At 45.0% G+C, this 17666-nt stretch overlaps 1 long non-coding RNA gene and 1 pseudogene across 1 annotated transcript; one reads left to right on the top strand and one right to left on the bottom strand.

Moving 5' to 3' along the window:
* Window positions 1-4924: 4924 nt before the first annotated feature.
* LOC102468596 (uncharacterized) lies at window positions 4925-7608 on the bottom strand. The gene is made up of 3 exons (XR_337061.1): window positions 7535-7608; window positions 6152-6340; window positions 4925-4948 (listed from the first exon to the last, which is right to left on the bottom strand). It is a non-coding gene; the product is annotated as an uncharacterized LOC102468596 (long non-coding RNA).
* Window positions 7609-9783: 2175 nt separating this feature from the next.
* LOC102478151 (DNA topoisomerase 2-alpha-like) overlaps window positions 9784-17666 on the top strand; it is a 20610-nt pseudogene continuing 12727 nt past the window's right edge.

Raw genomic sequence — 17666 nt, 5'->3', positions numbered from 1 at the left:
ACACCAGGTGCATGTGCATGCATGCGCATGCATGCTCAAAATCCCAACAAGTAGGAGGAATGAAGAAGAAAGGAATTGTGTTATCCACACCCCATTGGGGATTGTCTCTCTCTGTCACTCTGGATCTGGTGAGCATATGTGCCCTCTTCAATTAAAAAAAATGAATTGTGACAAAATGCACACAACCTAAAAGTTACCATCTTAATCCTCTTTAAGTACACAGTTCAGTGGCATTAAGTACACTCATATTGTTGTGTAAAGATCATCCTCATTAAATTCTGAATTCTTTCCTTCTTACAAAACTAAAACTCTATACCTAAGTTAAACACTGAGTCCCTGTTCCACCAAGCCGCCAACAACCACCATTCTAGAGTTGACCATTGAACAGCACAGGAGTTAGGGGCACCGACTTTCTGTGCAGTCTGAAATCCACACGTAACTTTTGACTGCCCCAAAACTTTACTAACTTGTTGACTGGAAGCTTTACTGATAACATAAATAATCTGTTAACACATATTTTATATGTTATATGTAGGGCTTCCAAAAATGTTATGAAAATGCATATCATAATAAGTTATGTATGGATTTTATTTTTTTTCAGCAAAATAATCTCATACTTTAATTACCTTTTCCACAAAGTTTTACAAGTCCCAATATATATATATATACATATATATATATTTGACCGCAGTTCAAGTCCTAGACCCGGTAGCTTAAAACTCACGCCAGGCGCGTGTGCATACACGCCCAAGATCCCAAGAGGAGAATGAAGGAGAAGGGATTGCGGCGTGGCCATCCACCCTGGGGGGTGATTTCTCGCTTTCTGTCTCTCTGTCTCTCTCTGTCTGTCTGGCGAGCGCACGCACCCTATGGCAAAAACCTCTCAAAAAAAAAGTTAAATAAAATAATTATTAAAAAAAGAAAAAACACCCATGAGTAAGCAGACACATAATATTCAAATCCACATCATTCAAGGGCCAAGCCTACTTTCTGTTTCTATGACTTTGCACTAATTACCTCTCATGAGCAGAATCATATGCTGTTTGTCTCCTATGTGACTGGCTTATTTCACTTAGCGTAATGTCCTCAAGGTTCACCCATGTTTCAGAATTTCCTTCCTTTATAATGGAAGTTTAAAAAGTTTAAAATGTTAAAAATAAATAAATAAATAATAATTGTGGGACCAGCCTTGTGGTCTGATGACGAAGGGAGCCAAATCCCACATGGCCAACTGCAGTCTGAATCCTATTTAAATACTATTGAATACTACTTCATTGTGTGCATATCCAGTCATGTGTCAGCGGACACTTGGGCTGCTTCCATGTTTTAGCTATTGCGGATAACACTGCAATGAACCTCGGTGCACAGAAGTGAAACTGCTAGATCATGTGGTGATTGTTTTCAGTGTCTTCAGGAATCGCCATACTGTTTTCCACGAAACCTTATTACATTTTCACCACCCGTGCGCAGGAATTCCAATTTCTCCTAATTCTTGCCAACCTTTGTTATTTTCTGTCTCTTTATCGTGGCCATCCGAATGGGTGTAGGACAATATCTCATTGTGGCTTCTAATTTTCAAAGAAATTGCTTGTTTGAGGCAGCTGCTGCAAGCAAAATGATGCCACAATTTTAACTGGGAACGTTTTCCAGCTCTTTCATCATTTTCTCAGTAAGTGGGTAAGCCATTAGGTGACCGTGATGGCAATCGTATTTAGGAAGTTTCTCTTAACATCAGTGAAATTGTTCATGGTGGTAAATCATGTCTGTGCCTCTGCTTCACAGTAACTACATTTAAAAATAACGTTATACTAAGTGAAATAAACCAGGTACAGAAAGACCAATACTACAGGGGCTCCTTTTTATGTGTAATCTAAAAAGAAAATAAATAAGTGGAATTCACAGAAGCAGAGCATACAGTGGTGAGTGTCAGAGCCTAGTGGGGAGGGGAGAGTTTGGTTGGGGAGATATTGGTCCAAGGGTGCAAAGTTTCAGCCTAACAAGGGGCTTAGATTGAGAAGATCTAGTATATAACACAACAACTATAATTGATCATAATAGTTACGTATTTGAAAATTGTTAAGAGGGTAGATTGTCCATGTGCTTATCACAAAAATGATAAATATGAGTAGTAGATATTTATACATCTATGAAAACATCTCATTGTATTCCATAAATACACATAATTTGTCATTTCAAAACATAAAAATAAGTTAAAAAATTAAGCTAAATGTCTGATCCTTGTACAATGGTGTGAATTTTGTGTCTCAATGTATTTCATCAGCTAAGTCTTCAATATTATTATTGAAATGTCATATTTAATTAGTTTGTTTTTGTTACTTTTAAGTCAAATTTGAAAAAGTATTAGAATTTATATGCCTTAAATGTTTATTGTATCTTTTTTCACCTAGCAAATAGAAAGCATTTTCCTTTAAGTTATTATCTCATAAACTAAAAGCATTCTGTTGGATGAGACAGTGGGTATTCTGTGTGCCCGCAGGTCCCACTAGTCCCACACACAGCAGTCAAAAGCTCCCTGTGGCCGTGGGCGAACTCGCTGCCCACCTTCGCCTGCAAAGCCATGGGTGGGCTCAGCTGCTCCGCAGCTGCTCACCCTGGGGCCCGAGCCCATCTCCACGCTTGGATGACTGGCCTGTGGAAAGACCCAGGCACAGCAGCCCCTGGCATGGGCATGAAGGGTCAGAGGAGCACAAGGAATTAGACAGAAGCAAGAAGCACAAGGATCAATACACGACGAGGCCCTGACAGGAGGTCACAATCCAGTAACCCTCTAAAGCACAGAAGGAAAAGATAAAGACCAACTTCAGGAGGCGAGCTGGATCTGTATTGGGAGAGGGTGAGTGACTGGGCAAGCCCTGGAGGGGGCTGTGAATGTAGATTTCTCATGACAGATTCTGTCAGAGAGGGGACTCCGCAGCTCACCAGCATGACTGGTCCCCATTCCCACATTCACCACCCTCCCCACTTCACAGTGAGCCCCAAGGTGAACTCATTCCATTACTTGGTGAGGACATTTTCGCCACTCTGACTACGCCCAACAAGGAGGGTTAATTAGCTCATGTGGAATTCTCATGCTGACTTCGCTGGTGTCACCAACCCAGGGCAATTAAGGGCCAAACGGGAATAATAATGAGAGATAAAAAACATCCTGAAGCGGTAGGATAGCTTCACTAATTATGCTGGGTTATTATTTCTACATTTTTGGAGCTGTTTCTGTTGCTATAGAAATAAGAGGTTAATGAGACACACACCCATGTCCTTTTGAAAGAATCTAGCCTGCACTCCCTTCCACACCCAGCGTCTCTGTGGGCATCTCTGGGGCTCCTGTAGGTGCCCAGAGAGGCCAAGGGAAAAGGCCTGAAAGGAGGGCCCACTCTCTGGGGAATGAAGCTGTGTCTCTCTTCCTGGTCACCTCACCCATTTTCAGAGCCAGCCACTGGGGCCCAACTCATGGAGGCAAGCCAGACCTGTCCTACCTCCTCCTCACTTTGTGCCATCTGGGGAGGACACTTGCCCTCCAGTACCTCAGGCCCTGTCCCTGCAATACCATTCAGTGTGTCAAGAGACCTAGATGAGAGGGCAGATAAGGAGCCTGGCCCATGGGGAGCCTGCACCCCTGCCCTCCAACGCCCCTGGAATCCACGGACCAGCTCAGTGGGCCTTATCTACCCTCCCACCTTGGCCCCACATGCACGTGACCTTCCCTACCCACAAGCAGCTTGTCCCTGACTAGTCCAGCAGCCAAAGTGAGCACCTGTCTCTTCCCCATCACACACACCAATGTCTGTGATTCAGCCAGGATGGGTCTGGCAGTGTTCTGCATCTGTTCCCTTGTTCTATAGGGAGGCAGATAAAGAAGGACTTAGGGCAGAGTGAGTTGGGCTCCACCCCAGGGCAGGCTGGACTCCACTGTAGGCAGGCACTAGGATTCCCTGTCGTCTGGTCTACTGGGACAACTCACAGATCCCTTTCATCATGGCCATCTGGGCCTCCCCGTAGTAACACTAGAATCGTGCAGTGGACAGTGAGTTCCAGGGCCCTCACCTTTTCCCATTAAATCTGCAAGGACATAGCAAGATCCATCTTCAGCTCATACAGTGCTGGCTGCTTCTTTGTTAGTCAGTGTGCATTTTGTTGGGTCTTCCTCTCCTCTTAGGTAATGTCAACTAAGATGCAGCGTCAAAGAACTGATGCCACTTCCTGGCAGCACCCTACCCGCAGCCTAAGGAAGCCCTGCTTCCTTAATCCGCTAACTCACCCAGCCAAAGCCCAGCTCCTAACAAGGCTTTCCCAACATCCTCTTCCCAATATGCCTTTGGGTCCCCATGTCTCTTCCCCAGAAGCCCCAAGGTCCCTGAACCTCTTCCCCAAAAGCCCCAGAGTTACCAACCCTCTCCTCCAGACCCGACTTGACCAACACCATGTGTGGTCCTGCTGGCCTTTTGCAGCAAGGATGTAATCTTACTGAAATATTATCTCCTTCACTGGGAACCCAGAGAACTGCTTCTGCTCCAGGAGGGGCCAGTATTTTGTGGGTATAGTGGGGAGCAGCACACAGCCAGGTGGTCTCCACACAACGCCGTACTGTGCCTCCCACCTGAGACCTCTGTTCTTTCTCTGGTGCCTAGAAATCGAGTGGCAGGAACTGTGGAAATCCTCCAGGACTTCGTTCTGTGGCTGCTCTGTGTGAGTCTCCAGGACTTCGGGAGGAAGCCTGTGGTGGGCACCCTCTAGATGCCAGCAAGTTGACTCTTGGCAGAAGTTGAAAAACCAGTGAACATGCAGGAGATGTACAGGCAATCTGGTGGGTCTCAGTGTCCTCAGACTCCCACAAACATTGTGCGGGAGGGCTATTCACAACCTCACAAGCTTCCTCCAGTTAATCCTTTCACATCGTCATTCTCTGGGCCTGATCATGGTGGGCTATAGGCTGCAGAGACAGAGATGACAAGACACAGATCTGCCTTCGAGGTGCTCACACAGACCCAAAGGCAGTGACCACAGAGCAGCAGACCCGGGGATTCCAACAGAGTGGGATGAAGGGCCAAGGGTCCAGGAAGGGGGAGGCTCTGACTCAGGGTGTGGGGTTGTTGGAGGAAGACCACTCAGGAGGAAGGTTTTAGTCTTAGCTCTGGAGGGAGCTTGGGATTCAAATACGCCAGGAGAAGAGAGGGCAGGAAGAGGGCCTTCTGGGACCAGGCTAAAACTCAAAACTAGGAGCCCAGTTTTGCTCCTCGGGGTGAGGGAAAGCACGTCTCTAGAACCCTGAGGTATTTCAGCAACCCCTGAGCCCTGAAGGATGACTAGAATCTCTCACGACACCTGCTGAGTTAGGAGCGGCTGCCTGAGGTCTGAGTAAAGGAGGATTCTCGTGCCCATGTTGTCTGTCCCACGAGCCAGGTCTGCTGCAACTGTGAGAATGGCAGCCCACTGGTCTGTCCTTGGATCACCCAAAGGACAGGAAAGCCCAAGTTCAAGCACAGAGGAGCAATGGCTTCCAACAGTTCTAGTAAAGAATTTCCTGTGGGACTATAAAGATATATGTGATTAAATGTAATATAAAAAAATTATGATAATAACAAAATTCAATTTTAAAAAAGAGTACAATTATAAAGAAGTGTCCTAGACACACACACCCCTTTCTGAGTGTCATTGCCTCTTTTTCAGCCTAGGCCCCCAGCTCTCAGAAAAGACCTGGGGACTCTGGAAACCTGAATCACAGCGAATCAGTGACATGAGCTGGGACTTGAACCCAGGTCTTGTGACTCTGGGCACAGTGGCCTTGTCTTAACCTTTCTGTCACTGATCTGTGCTTCTCCAAGTCCTGACTCCAGTACAGAGAGGACTATCCTGCTGTAGCAAGAAGTGGTGCCTGAGCCTAGAGCACCACACTCCAGTCTCTCACTCCTACCCAGACATCGTGCATCGGCCACATGCCAGCCCTAAAAACAGGAACGACAGGCAGTGAAGAAGCCAAGTCCCAGCCAGCATGGTTCCGTGACCATGCTGAGTAGACATGTCCACACAAGAGGAGCAAGCCATAAGGATAAAGAGAGGGTGTGTGGCTGGCAAAGTCAGGAAAGGCTTCCTGGAGGAGAGGGTGCCTGATCTGAATTTTGTCAGGTGAGCAAACCTGCAAAGGCAAAGAGTATTCCAGGTGGGATCAGTCACGAACACAGTCTAGGAGATATGAAAACATGCTCTGTGGATTCTGGAATCTTCCATCTTTACGTGATTGGAACGGGAGCCAGAACAGGGTTGATCTGCTTGGACTCTGCCATGTGTGATAATTTGTGTTCATGCTGAGATATTCGAAGAACCCCTTAGGATGAAAGGAAAGAGAACAGTGTTGGCTACAGAACAGCTGGCTTTGAGTCCTGGTTTTGTCACTCCCTGTCTGAATGATCTCCAGCAGCCATTTGTTTTCTGAATCTCATTTTCCTCCTTTGCAAAGTGATGTGAGCCTCCCTCCCTCCCCAAGTCCCAGGGCTATCGTGAAGATCAGACAAGGCCGTGGATGTTTTGGCAATGAGGAAGCATTCCCCCAGGGAAAAGTACAGACGGCACATCCAGCTCTTCTTGCACTTGAAGACAGCTATGCTCACACACATGCATACGCATGTGCACACTCGCCTATGCACATGTGCACAGCCAGGAATACACACACCACATGCATGAACATGCACCAGAGAATATAATGGGGCATTAAAAACAGTTATTTGGGAGCTAGCAAGTGGTGTAGTGGTTACGGTGCTAGACTTTCCAGCAGTTCAAGTCCCGGAACTTGCACCTTGAAAATCATACTGGGCATGTGTAACCAAAATCCCAGGAAGAGAATGGAGGAGAAGGGATTGTGGTGTAGCCATCCTCCTGGGGGGAGGTGAAGAGGGGATTTCTCACTTTCCCTTTAGCTGTCTCTCTCAGGCAAGCACACGTGCCCTAAAGCAAAAACCTAAAAAAAAAAAAAAAAAAAAACCTTTGGGTTTTTTTCCCCAAATTTCCTTCCTATACTCTTTCTCTCTCTCACTCTCCTTCCACTTTGTCCCTAGTGTCCATAACAATTTTCAATGCTTTTATGTTCTTCAGTCTATCAGTCTCTAAGCAGACAATTGGTATATGTTAAGTAGAGACATAAAATGTCTCTGTTTCATAGCCTGGCTTGCTTCACTCTGCAAAAAATCTTCCACATTCATCCACTTTCTATCAAATGCCAGGGTCTTGTTTTTTATTTTTATGGCTGAATAGTATTCCATGGAGTACATGTGCCACACTTTTTCAATCTATTTATCTGTTTGTGGATATTTAGGTTGGTTCCATGTCTCAACAATCATGAATAATGCCACAGTAAATATAGATGAGCAAGCGCTTTTCTGACTGAGCACTGTCCTTTGGGGAGATACCCAGCTGTGGAATTGCTGGATCACATGGTAGCTCTATTTTTTAGGTCTTTGAGGACCCTCTATATTGTTCTAATAGAGAGGTAAGACATTTGTGGGACACAGATGTGGTTTATTACCTGTTGATGACAACATGTATGGTATTCTCAGCTGGGCAAGTCTGAGGTGTCTATCATGCTGGGTAAAGTCTCTTTACAACCTAAATGATGTATAGCAATCGAATGTATAAATATTAATAAAAATTAATTCACTCATTCAATTTTTTTTTTAATAACTAAAAGCAATTGTTTGTGGGCCGGCTCATGGAATGGTGGTTAAAGTGACTGAATCTCCCATGCCCAACTGCACAGTTTGAGTCCTGGACCCTGTGGCTTGAGAAATATGCCAGGGATATGTGAGTGCATGCTGAAAATCCTGAGAGGAGAATGAAGGAGAAGGGATTACAACATGCCCAACCCCCCTGGGGGTGATCTCTCTCCCTCTCTCTGTCTCTCTCTGGCAAGTATATGTACCCTACAGCCAACTGAAAAAAATAAAATAGTTATTTGTAATAAGAATCAATAAGAAAATAATTAAAATGTTAAATACAAAGTGTACACTTTTCAATTGTCATCAAAAGTACAACTGATGGGGACCAGCAGGTGGCATGATGGTTAAAGCATTGTACTCCCACATGGCTGGCTGCAGTTCGAGTCCCAGACCTGGCAGCTTTCCCTTCCTCTCTCTCTCTGCCCTCTCTCTCTGCCTGTCTCTCTGGTGAGCACGCGCACCCTATAGCAAATTTAAAAATTATAATAATGATCAATAAAATTAAATAATTCCTTTAAAAAGTACAACTGATTATGTAACAATATACATTGTGGGTTGAATGTATGAAAGTGACCTTATTTGGAATGAGGGTCTTTACAGATGTAGTCAAATTAAGATAAGGAGGACCTTAATCCGTGACTGACGTCCTTATACAGAGAGAGATTTGGAGACAAGCAGGACAGAAGGCCATGTGATGATAGAAGCCGAGAATGGAGATGGTATCATATGCCAAAGAGCACCCAGGAGCGCTGGCAACTGCCAGGAGCTGGGAGAAGCAAGGAAGACTCCTCCCCTAGAGTGGTGGGAGGGATCATGACCATGCAGGCACCTAGATCTTGGGATTTTCAGAACAAGAAATTAGTTTTTGTTATTTTAAGCCACCCAGTTTGCAGTTAGAGCAGCCCAGGACATTCACACGATACACAAGGGAAAAGCTGTCTGGAAGAGAATTATCCAATACGGATTAAGACAAGGAAAATTAACGGAGCAGTATCTCATGATTTCCCTTTTCTACACTTCCGTAATCATAGTTATCTGAAACATCACTATTCTGCTTTTTGCATTACTTCTGATTTTCAAAAATGAGCCAATGGCAGTGGGCATGCTCTGAGAGCTTCTACCTACCCAGAAGGTACTATGAGGCCTGCCCAATGTGGCAGAAACAAGCTGACGTTTGAACAGCTTATTAAAGATCTTCATAAATAAAAACACAGCCTTGTGTGTATGTAATCATGCCCACGAGGGGAAGTGGAGTTTAGTAGCTGACAGTCCCAGACACAGTGTTCCTGATCCAGTCTATACGGCCTAACAGGCAAAGCAGCAGTACCCTCGACCTGGTCCTCCTGGGATGACCCCTTGCCTTGACTATGTGCCCCAGTTTCCTCCAAGACTAAAGCTGTTCCACTGAGTGGTCTGTCTACACTCGTAAGAGTCTAAAGGGTCCTCTCCCCACTTTCTGACTCGCTTGACAATTTTACCAAATAAAAGCTATACCAAAGGAGAGGAGAATAACTAAGGCAGGATGGCCAATTACAAATCCAAGACATGGATGCTCAATCAAAGGCGCACTGATAGAAATTCTTCTGCATTTAGTGAGACTTAAAATTTTTGTGATGCTTAATGGAATCCTGGAGAGTGGGAAGCACAGTCTTTGATGCTTAAACCTCATGAAAATTCATTTGTGTGCTCAACTGACACGAAAATATTCGCTCATCTTTACATGGTGCGTGCTTTATTCAGATCCAGGCTGGCCTGACGCAGCATGGCTGTGCCTGCAGACTTGTACTGAATGCTCCTTTAAAACGTCTTACCAAAGAGGGAAGTGGCTTTGGTTTTTTGTTGTATTTTCAATATGTGTCTGCCTCTTCCCTTTTCGGTTCTTTTGTTCAGGAAACAACCTCACGTGCAGAGCTGAAAGATGCAAACACTGGTGTGATGAAGCCCTGGACTCCAGGCTCAGAAAACCGCCCAGAACCAGCAAAAATGACAAGGCGATGCTGTATTATACCTCCCAAGGAAGGATTGTAATAGCTGTAAGAGCTGCAGCAGGAGACACTGCATGGCAACGCCCACCTGTCGATGTCTGAGGCTCAACTGCGCTATCGTCCTTGTTCCATTTTTTAGCACTATTAAACAGAAGATAGCCATCCTCATCTTCTTTCATCACATCCTGGACAAAATAGAGGATGAGGCCAGTAAGCAACAAAGGGGAAGATAAAATAATAAAGACTGAAGGAGGTGCGGGGGAGTGACAGCGTCCGCGCAGTCCGGCGGGGTCAGCTGCATGGAGAGGATCACAGCGCTGAGCCCCAGGAGGCTCCCTTTGGCTGCAGGGAACAGGGCCAGGTTGCGAGAGGAGACAACCGGTATCTAAAGACAGCAAAGAGATGCTGCTGTGATGGGGGTAGGGGGTTTCGGGGTAGGAGCACCGCGGGTGCTGGAGTGGTAGGGGGCCCAGCTGAGGCTGGGTCGAAACCAGTTGCTAGCATCATGCAGGAGGCTACATCTCGGCTGAGCTTAGAAGGATGGAAGGATTGGCGAGGAGGCTGGGGGCCAAGTGCACCAGCCATCTGGGGTGTAGCTATTCTAGGCCTGGCGGAGCCATGGGAAAGAAGGTGCTAGCAAGGAGTCTGGAGGGAAGGAGGAGGGGTGTGGGAAGCCGAGGCTTCTCCCTGGCCTGGAAGCAAAGGAGGGTTCCAAGAGGGCAGGCGTCTGCAGAAGAGTCCTGGGGCAGTCACCAGCCACCGCTCCATGTGTGTGAGCACGACCCAGGGCTGGTTTGTCCAGAGCCTCGTTGAAACCCAGCTCTGTCGAGCGTCCACACCGTGGATGCAGCAGGGCAGGGTAAAAGGAGCGGCCCCTCCCCCACGGCCCTGGGACCGGAGTGTGCCCTCCACTGTCCACCTTTGCAGGAAAGGCTGCTTTACTCTTCATAAAGAAGTCAGTGATGCCTTCTATCTTTTCATGCTGGGGCTGGCAGGTGGTGTGGTGGTTAAGGGCGCTGGACTCTCACATGACTGACCATGGTTCGAGTCCTGGACCTGGCGGCTTGTTTTCTTACTTTCCCTCCCTCACTCTCACTCTATCCCTCTCTGGCCAAATTAAAATAAATAAAAATAAATAAAGTTAAATAAAATAATTCTTAAAAAAAATAAAAAGAAGTCAGCGTCACCTTCTGTCTTTTCAATCTGCGGGAAACTGTGCAGCCATTCTCCGCATCGTGGCCCTCTAAAGGCAAGGTCCTGCTGCTTCTTTTTTTTTTAACTTTTTTAAAAAATATTTTACTTAACTTTATTTATTTATTTTAATTTGACTAGAGTGGGACACAATGAGTGAGTGAGAGAGAGAGAGAGAGAAAGTGAGAAAGCTAACTGCCAGGTCCAGGACTCGAACTACAGTCAGCCATGTGGGAATTCAGCACCCTTAATCACCATGCCAGCTACCAGCCCAGGGACCTACCTCTTCTACACTGCGTTCCACGTGCCTGGACTCCGCACACTCTTGTACTCCCTGAGAGCTGCTGGTAGGTAGGAAGTGGTGGGGGGCGGGGGGTCAGCTCCACCCGTCTCTGACAGCACCCCAGGCATGTTGAGGGTGCACTCCAGAGCAGAGATGGTTGTCATCTCAGTCATCTCTCTGCTCACCCCTCGTGAAATGGAGCTGCTGCCTCTAAGACAGAGCAGATTAAAAGACACTTTTCATAAAAAAGCTTTAAAAAAATGACAAAAACAAGCCAACAATTCATAATGATGATGTAAAGTGATTCGAATTACATTTTGATTAACAACAAAGTACAAAAAAAAATACAAAACAACGCTGCTTTTTGCAGTGAAATATCACAGACGCCTACTTCTACATTTTCACTTAAGTCTTGGGTTCCCCGAATACCTCCTGTTTATACTGCATCCTGCTATCTTTCTGGATGATCAACTCCCATCAAGGCTTTGTACATTCTTTCAGAATTAGCACAGAGACTTAGTGCAATTTCATCCCAATGGGATTCATTTGAACTAAAAAAGAAAAAAAAAATTCTAAAACTTATCTGAAAGAATTAATAATGAGATTGCTAAGAAACTTCTAAAAATGGAGAGTAATGAGGGAACTTCTTTAAAATAACTTTAAATGATTAGAAAATAACTTAAAATTATTTCTTTAAAAAAAAAAAAACTATCATTTAAATATTGTCAGTTCTCTCTAGAAACACGTTCTGACATACCGTGCAGACGGACCTGTGCCATTCCCTGCACTGACCACCTCTTTGGCGTCCAAGGGAGGACTTCCTCAGAGCGACATGGATGTTGGCATGTCCAGGTGTGCCCTGCAGACAAGTTATACCTGCTATTTCCCCCTGCTTTCTATGCAAAGGCACCCACGTGTTCACAATGTCCCATGACCATGCCTGGTTTTTTTGTTTGTTTGTTTGTTTGTTTGTTTGTTTGTTTTCTTTGCCATAGGGTATGTGAGCTTGCCCGAGAGAGAGAAAGAGAGAAAGTGAAGAAAAGTGAGAAATAACATCCCAGGAGGATGGCCACACCACAATCCCATCTCCTCTAGTCTCTTCTCAGGATTTTGGGCACATTCACTCACACACATGACCAACTTGTTTTTCAGGCCACCACATCTGGAACTCAAACTATATAGTTCGTCATGTGAGATCCAAAGCCTTAACCACCACTGGACAATTGTGCCTTTTTTTTTTTTTTTTTTTTTTTTGGAGAGGTTTTTGATATAGGGTGCATTCGCTCACCAGAAAGACAGAGACAGGGAGACAGAAAGCGAGAAATCACCCCCCAGGGGGGATGGCTACGCCACAATTCCTTTTCCTCCATTCTCCTCTCGGGATCTTGAGCACGCACGCACCCGTGCCCGGTGTGAGTTTAAGCCACCGGGTCTGGGACTCGAACCGTGGTCAACTACATGGGAGTCCAGCAACACAGCCATATGCCAATTGCTGGTCCCTGATTGTACCTATTTTTAGATGGGAGGTTATGTCCTTACAGACAGAATGGCTAGGTATCAGCCTAACTCTTGAATTCCAGAAAATTCCTTTGAGTTCAGTTGTTGACACATGTGGTTTGGAAATAAGACTCTATCGCACCCATCCTGGTAAGGAGGGTGGCCTTTCCACGACTGAGCAGAGCTTTAGGCAACAGGTGACCAAGCTGTAATTCTCACTCCCATGCTAAGGAGAGGGATGTTAACACTGATTGTGCCCTTTGTGTCGGGCATTGCCCTGGTCACTCTGTCTTTGTTTCAGTCACCACCTAAAACGTGCGTACATGTGTTGAGCTGTGTTGGCAACCAGGGCTCCCAGGTCTGCAGAAGTGTGCTGGAAGGCAGCACGAGGCAGGGCGCATGTGGGATAGAGAGTGCTAGAGGGGAGCCTGGCCGCTAATGCCTTTTTCCTGTCTGGAGATCCCATCTGGTTCACCACATCACCTCAGTCATCTGTCCTCTCAGGATCCCCTTAGCTGTGACAGTTTCTCAGATCTGCCATGTCTGCTGACCTTGACGGTGTTGGAGTCAGTTACTTTGTAGAATGTCTTTAACCAGAATTTGTTTGATGTTTTTCATGGTTCGCTTTGGATTCAAACCAGAGAGAAAAAGTGCAGCATCATGGAGAGGTTACCATTATCATATAACATCAGGGCTGCTTGCAGTCACATGACCTGTTACAGACGATGTTGATCCCATCACTCGGCCAGGCCGTGGGCACCAGTGTCTTCGCTGCTAAGTTATTGTGCCTTCCCAGTATCTGCACGGCACTCCTCGGAAGGAAGTGCCTGCATATCTCCTCTCGAGGCTGTGATGCAAAGACCCATCACTGGGCGGTGGGGTGTCCACACCCAGCCTGAGCAACACGGAAGTAGAAGTGCAGGTAGCCTGTCCACTCTCCCGTCAACTCACTTCCAGTCAGTTATATCCATGTGGACTCGGGATCTCTCCACTATTGTTTGCATTGTAATAATCCAAGAGTGTGTTTCTGTGTTGCTTAAATCATTGCAGCAGTTGGCTCCTGTGTCACACCAACCTGCCTCCATTATTTTGCTTTTTGAATGCTTCCCTTTTTTTCAATATAAGATACTCCAGGATCATCTTGCATAGTCCCTACCCCAGTACTAGTCATCCATTCCTTTAAAGAGCCCTGGTTCCTTTGGGACCAGCAGTTAGCGTAATGGCTATGTCGCTGGACTCCCACGTAGTTGACTGCGGTTCGAGTCCCGGACCCGGTGGCTTAAACTCATGCCAGGCGTGTGTGCGTGTGTGCCCAAGATCCCAAGAGGAGAATGGAGGAGAAGGGATTGCGGCGTGGTCATCCCCCCTGGGAGGTGATTTCTCGTTTTCTGTCTCTCTGTCTCTCTCTGTCTGTCTGGCGAGCGCACGCGCCCTATAGCAAAAACCTCTCCAAAAAAAGAAAAAAAAAAAAGAGTCCTGGTTCCTTTTACTGGAGAATGATATTAGAAACCAAGCTTAGCTGTGAGTGTGCTTGCTCTCATACAGGGTTGTCATCGCTTCTGGGCCTTCTCAGTAGACGAAGTTAGGAAACACATGTACGGTCCGTGTACACACACATGTACATGCACGTGTCTGTGTCTATGTTAGGCTAAACAAGAGTTCATAATTACATCTCCAGTTTTCACACAGTATCTCCTGGTTCATGCCTGCTTTCTCCCTAGCTTATCAGGGACATGCATTTAACAGTGAGACCCCTGGCTCCCACCGTCCTCCATCCATCTCTTTCACTGTCCAATCTGACGCTCCTGCAGAGCAGTTTCAGAATCGTTAGCCCCTATCTTCCTGAGAAACAACTGTACTCAATAAAATATGATACTTATGTGTAGCTCTTTCCCCTTAGGCTTACAAACTTCATTCATTGCCAAAGTTACTTTGGTTAGCACCTTCATCCCACTCCCTTCTGTGAGATTGTTTTAAATGTCTGTATCTAGTTAAATCCTTTTGTCAGGTTCTGCATTCTATTCCGGGGGTGATAGTGAGCTGTATCTACCATTAGGAACTATTAAGGACCTTTTACTGTCATCACAGTCCTGCCTCCCAATGCCCACAAAGCTGGTACATGGACACTGGGTTACTTCTGTAAAAAGGGCTCCCATTCTTGCCAGCACAATCAGCTGACACAGAAGAAAGAGGGCCCTGACTCTCTTCTGTATCTTGCATGAATGCATCTAATTGGTGGAACCTAATTTGCATTTGGAACAGGTGCAAGGCAATGTAAGAAACTTATTTTTGCTTCCTGGCCTCTGCAGCAGAGGAAGACAGAGCAGTAGAGCTCTGGAATGAATGTGGTGTATCAAGTCACCACACTCACCACAGGTGCTCAAGGTAGCATGGGAACTCAAGCTAGGAGGCTATTGGAAGGATCCAGATCAGAGATAGTGGTGGCTTGTGAGAGGGTGGAGAACAGTGGGGACAGAGAAAAAGTGGACAGATTCAAAAGATAATGTGTAGATGAAGCCAGAAAGACAGCAGTTCTTCAATGTAATAGGAAAGGCATGCTTCCTCTCTTAAGTTCAGTCACGGTGGCTCACTGTAGCCCCCAGCTAATAGGGCTATAGCTTTCTTAAGTTTTATCACTGCAGACACGTGGCTCTATTGTTCAAGACATGACAGCATACCTGAAGCCCACACCCTCTCCTACTTGTGTCTTGGCTCCCCTAAGACCAAGAAATCACGTATGTATCTTGGTGGTTCATATTGCAAAAGATAAAGCATATCTTGTACAACTGAGCAGGACCTTGGAGGTTGTGTCTGGAGGTTTCCAACTGTCTCATGCTTGCCAATGCTCCCCTCCTCTCTTGGAATCCTTCACCTCCACCACACCCTATGCAATCATATGAGTCCTTTCCATGAGGTAGCAGTACCTATAGTCAAGTTTTGGCTGGGGCTATTGAATCTCTCACACAAGGATTTGCCTCTTTCTCTAAAAATCTTGACTTCATGGAGGGAATTGGAGCAACAGAAAGATTTGAATCCCTTTCCTCCCAGGAGAGCTCACTCTCTGTTATAAATATATGAATGTGTTTGGGAGAAAGACCCTCTGGTTTCAACTCTCCATCAACTAATGTCCCAATTCCAAAGGGAATGTTGGAGAAGGAGATGATGGCCCACCCATAACAGGGTCTGATTTCTTTCTAGCACTTGTGAACAGAAGGCCCTGCTTTTCTGCATGGTCAGCAGGAGCCTCCAGTGTGATGTATAAGCAGATAGTGCACAGACAGAAGCCCACAAAGAGGTACCAGCTACCAATAAGTGATCACTGAAGTCTACATTTATAGTGGTAAGTTTATCTTGGTAAACGTCCTTGAAGAACTAATGCCCCAGTGCTGACCTGGCTCAGTAAGGTGTAAAAGATGGTACCAGGTTTTACTCTCTGCTGCTTGTTATAGAGTTCAACATCAAGTTGCCATGTACTGAGACGAGAATGGCAGGGAAGGAAGGAGGTGAGAAAAGTAAAATCTGTTACGTTTAAACATGTGCATTTACAGAGTGTCTTAAGTGTCTGAGTGGAAATGGAAGAGTAGCTGCAAGTCGGAAGCTGAGAAAAGGAGTTTGGGTAAGTGGTATAAGTATGGTATTTGAACCCCTAGACTGCATGAGATCACCTGGAGGTCGAATATAGAAAGAAAGGAGAAGCCATCTGAGCTCTGAGTCCTGATGCCCTCTGGTCTTTAAAGATTAAAAAACCAAGACATGAATAATGTATAATCTTTTTTATGTGTCATTGGATACTATTTGCTAGTATCTTACTGAGAATTTTTGCATCTATATTCATCAGCGATATGGGCCTGTAGTTTTCCTTTTTTTGTCATGTCCTTGCCTGATTTGGGGATGAGGGTGATGGAAGCTTCATAAAATGAATTTGTGAGGGTTTCTTCCTTTGGAATCTTTAGAAATAAGTTGAGTAGAATGGGAGAGGAGGTTAGCACCTCTTTAAAAGTTTTGTAGCATTCAGAAGTGAACCATTAGGCCCTGGGCTTTTCTTAATTGAGAGGTTATTTATTACTGAATTAATCTCATTACTTGTTACAGGTCTATTCAGGCTTTCTGTGTCTTTCTGGTTCAATCTTAGTAGATTATACATGTCCAGGAATTTGTTCATCTCATCTCATCCAGTTTTTTTGTTCGTGGGCATTAGTCACTTACCGTATTCTCTATGATGTTTTGTATTTCTGTTATATCTGTCATAATATTGCCTGTTTTATTGCAAATTTGATTTATCCGATTTCTTTCTCTCTTCTTCTTAGACTAGCTAACAGTGTTCAATTTTGTTTATCTTTTTCAAAGAACCAGCTTTTGGTTTAGTTTATTTTCAGTATAGTTCATTTATTCTCTAATTCATTTATTTTTGCTCAGATCTTTATTAGTTCTTTTCTCTTGGCATTTTGGGAGTTTTTTTGTTGTTGTTTTTCCAATTCCCTGAGGCATGTTGTCAGGTTGTCTGTTTGCTGCCTTTCCATCTTTATCGTATGTGCACTAACTGCTGTGAACTTTCCTCTTATGACTGCCTTTGCTGTGTCCCATAGGTTATTCATCACAACCAGGTAGGCTTTATTCCAGCAATGTAAAGGTGGTTCAACATATGTAAAACCATAAATTTAATATACCATATTAACAGAAAGATAAAAATTAAATGATCATATCAATCAATGCAAAAAAAGCATTTGATAAAATACAAAATCTCTTCATGATTAAGACTCTCAGCAAAATTGGCATAGAAGGGTCATTTCTCAACACAATAAAAGCCATATATTAAAAACCCATCGCTAACATCATACTGAATGGGGTGGGGGGGAACAAGCTTCAGCTTTTCCACTAAAAACTGGTATAAGACAAGGTTGCCTACTTTCTCCACTCCTTTTCAATAGAAGTCCTAGCCAATGCAGTCAGAAAAGAGAATAAAATAAAAGGCATTCAAATAGGGAA

This window comes from Tupaia chinensis, unplaced genomic scaffold, assembly GCF_000334495.1.
Source record: "Tupaia chinensis unplaced genomic scaffold, TupChi_1.0 Scaffold144150_1, whole genome shotgun sequence".
NCBI lineage: Eukaryota > Metazoa > Chordata > Mammalia > Scandentia > Tupaiidae > Tupaia > Tupaia belangeri.
This window is presented reverse-complemented; position numbering and strand designations above follow the sequence as displayed.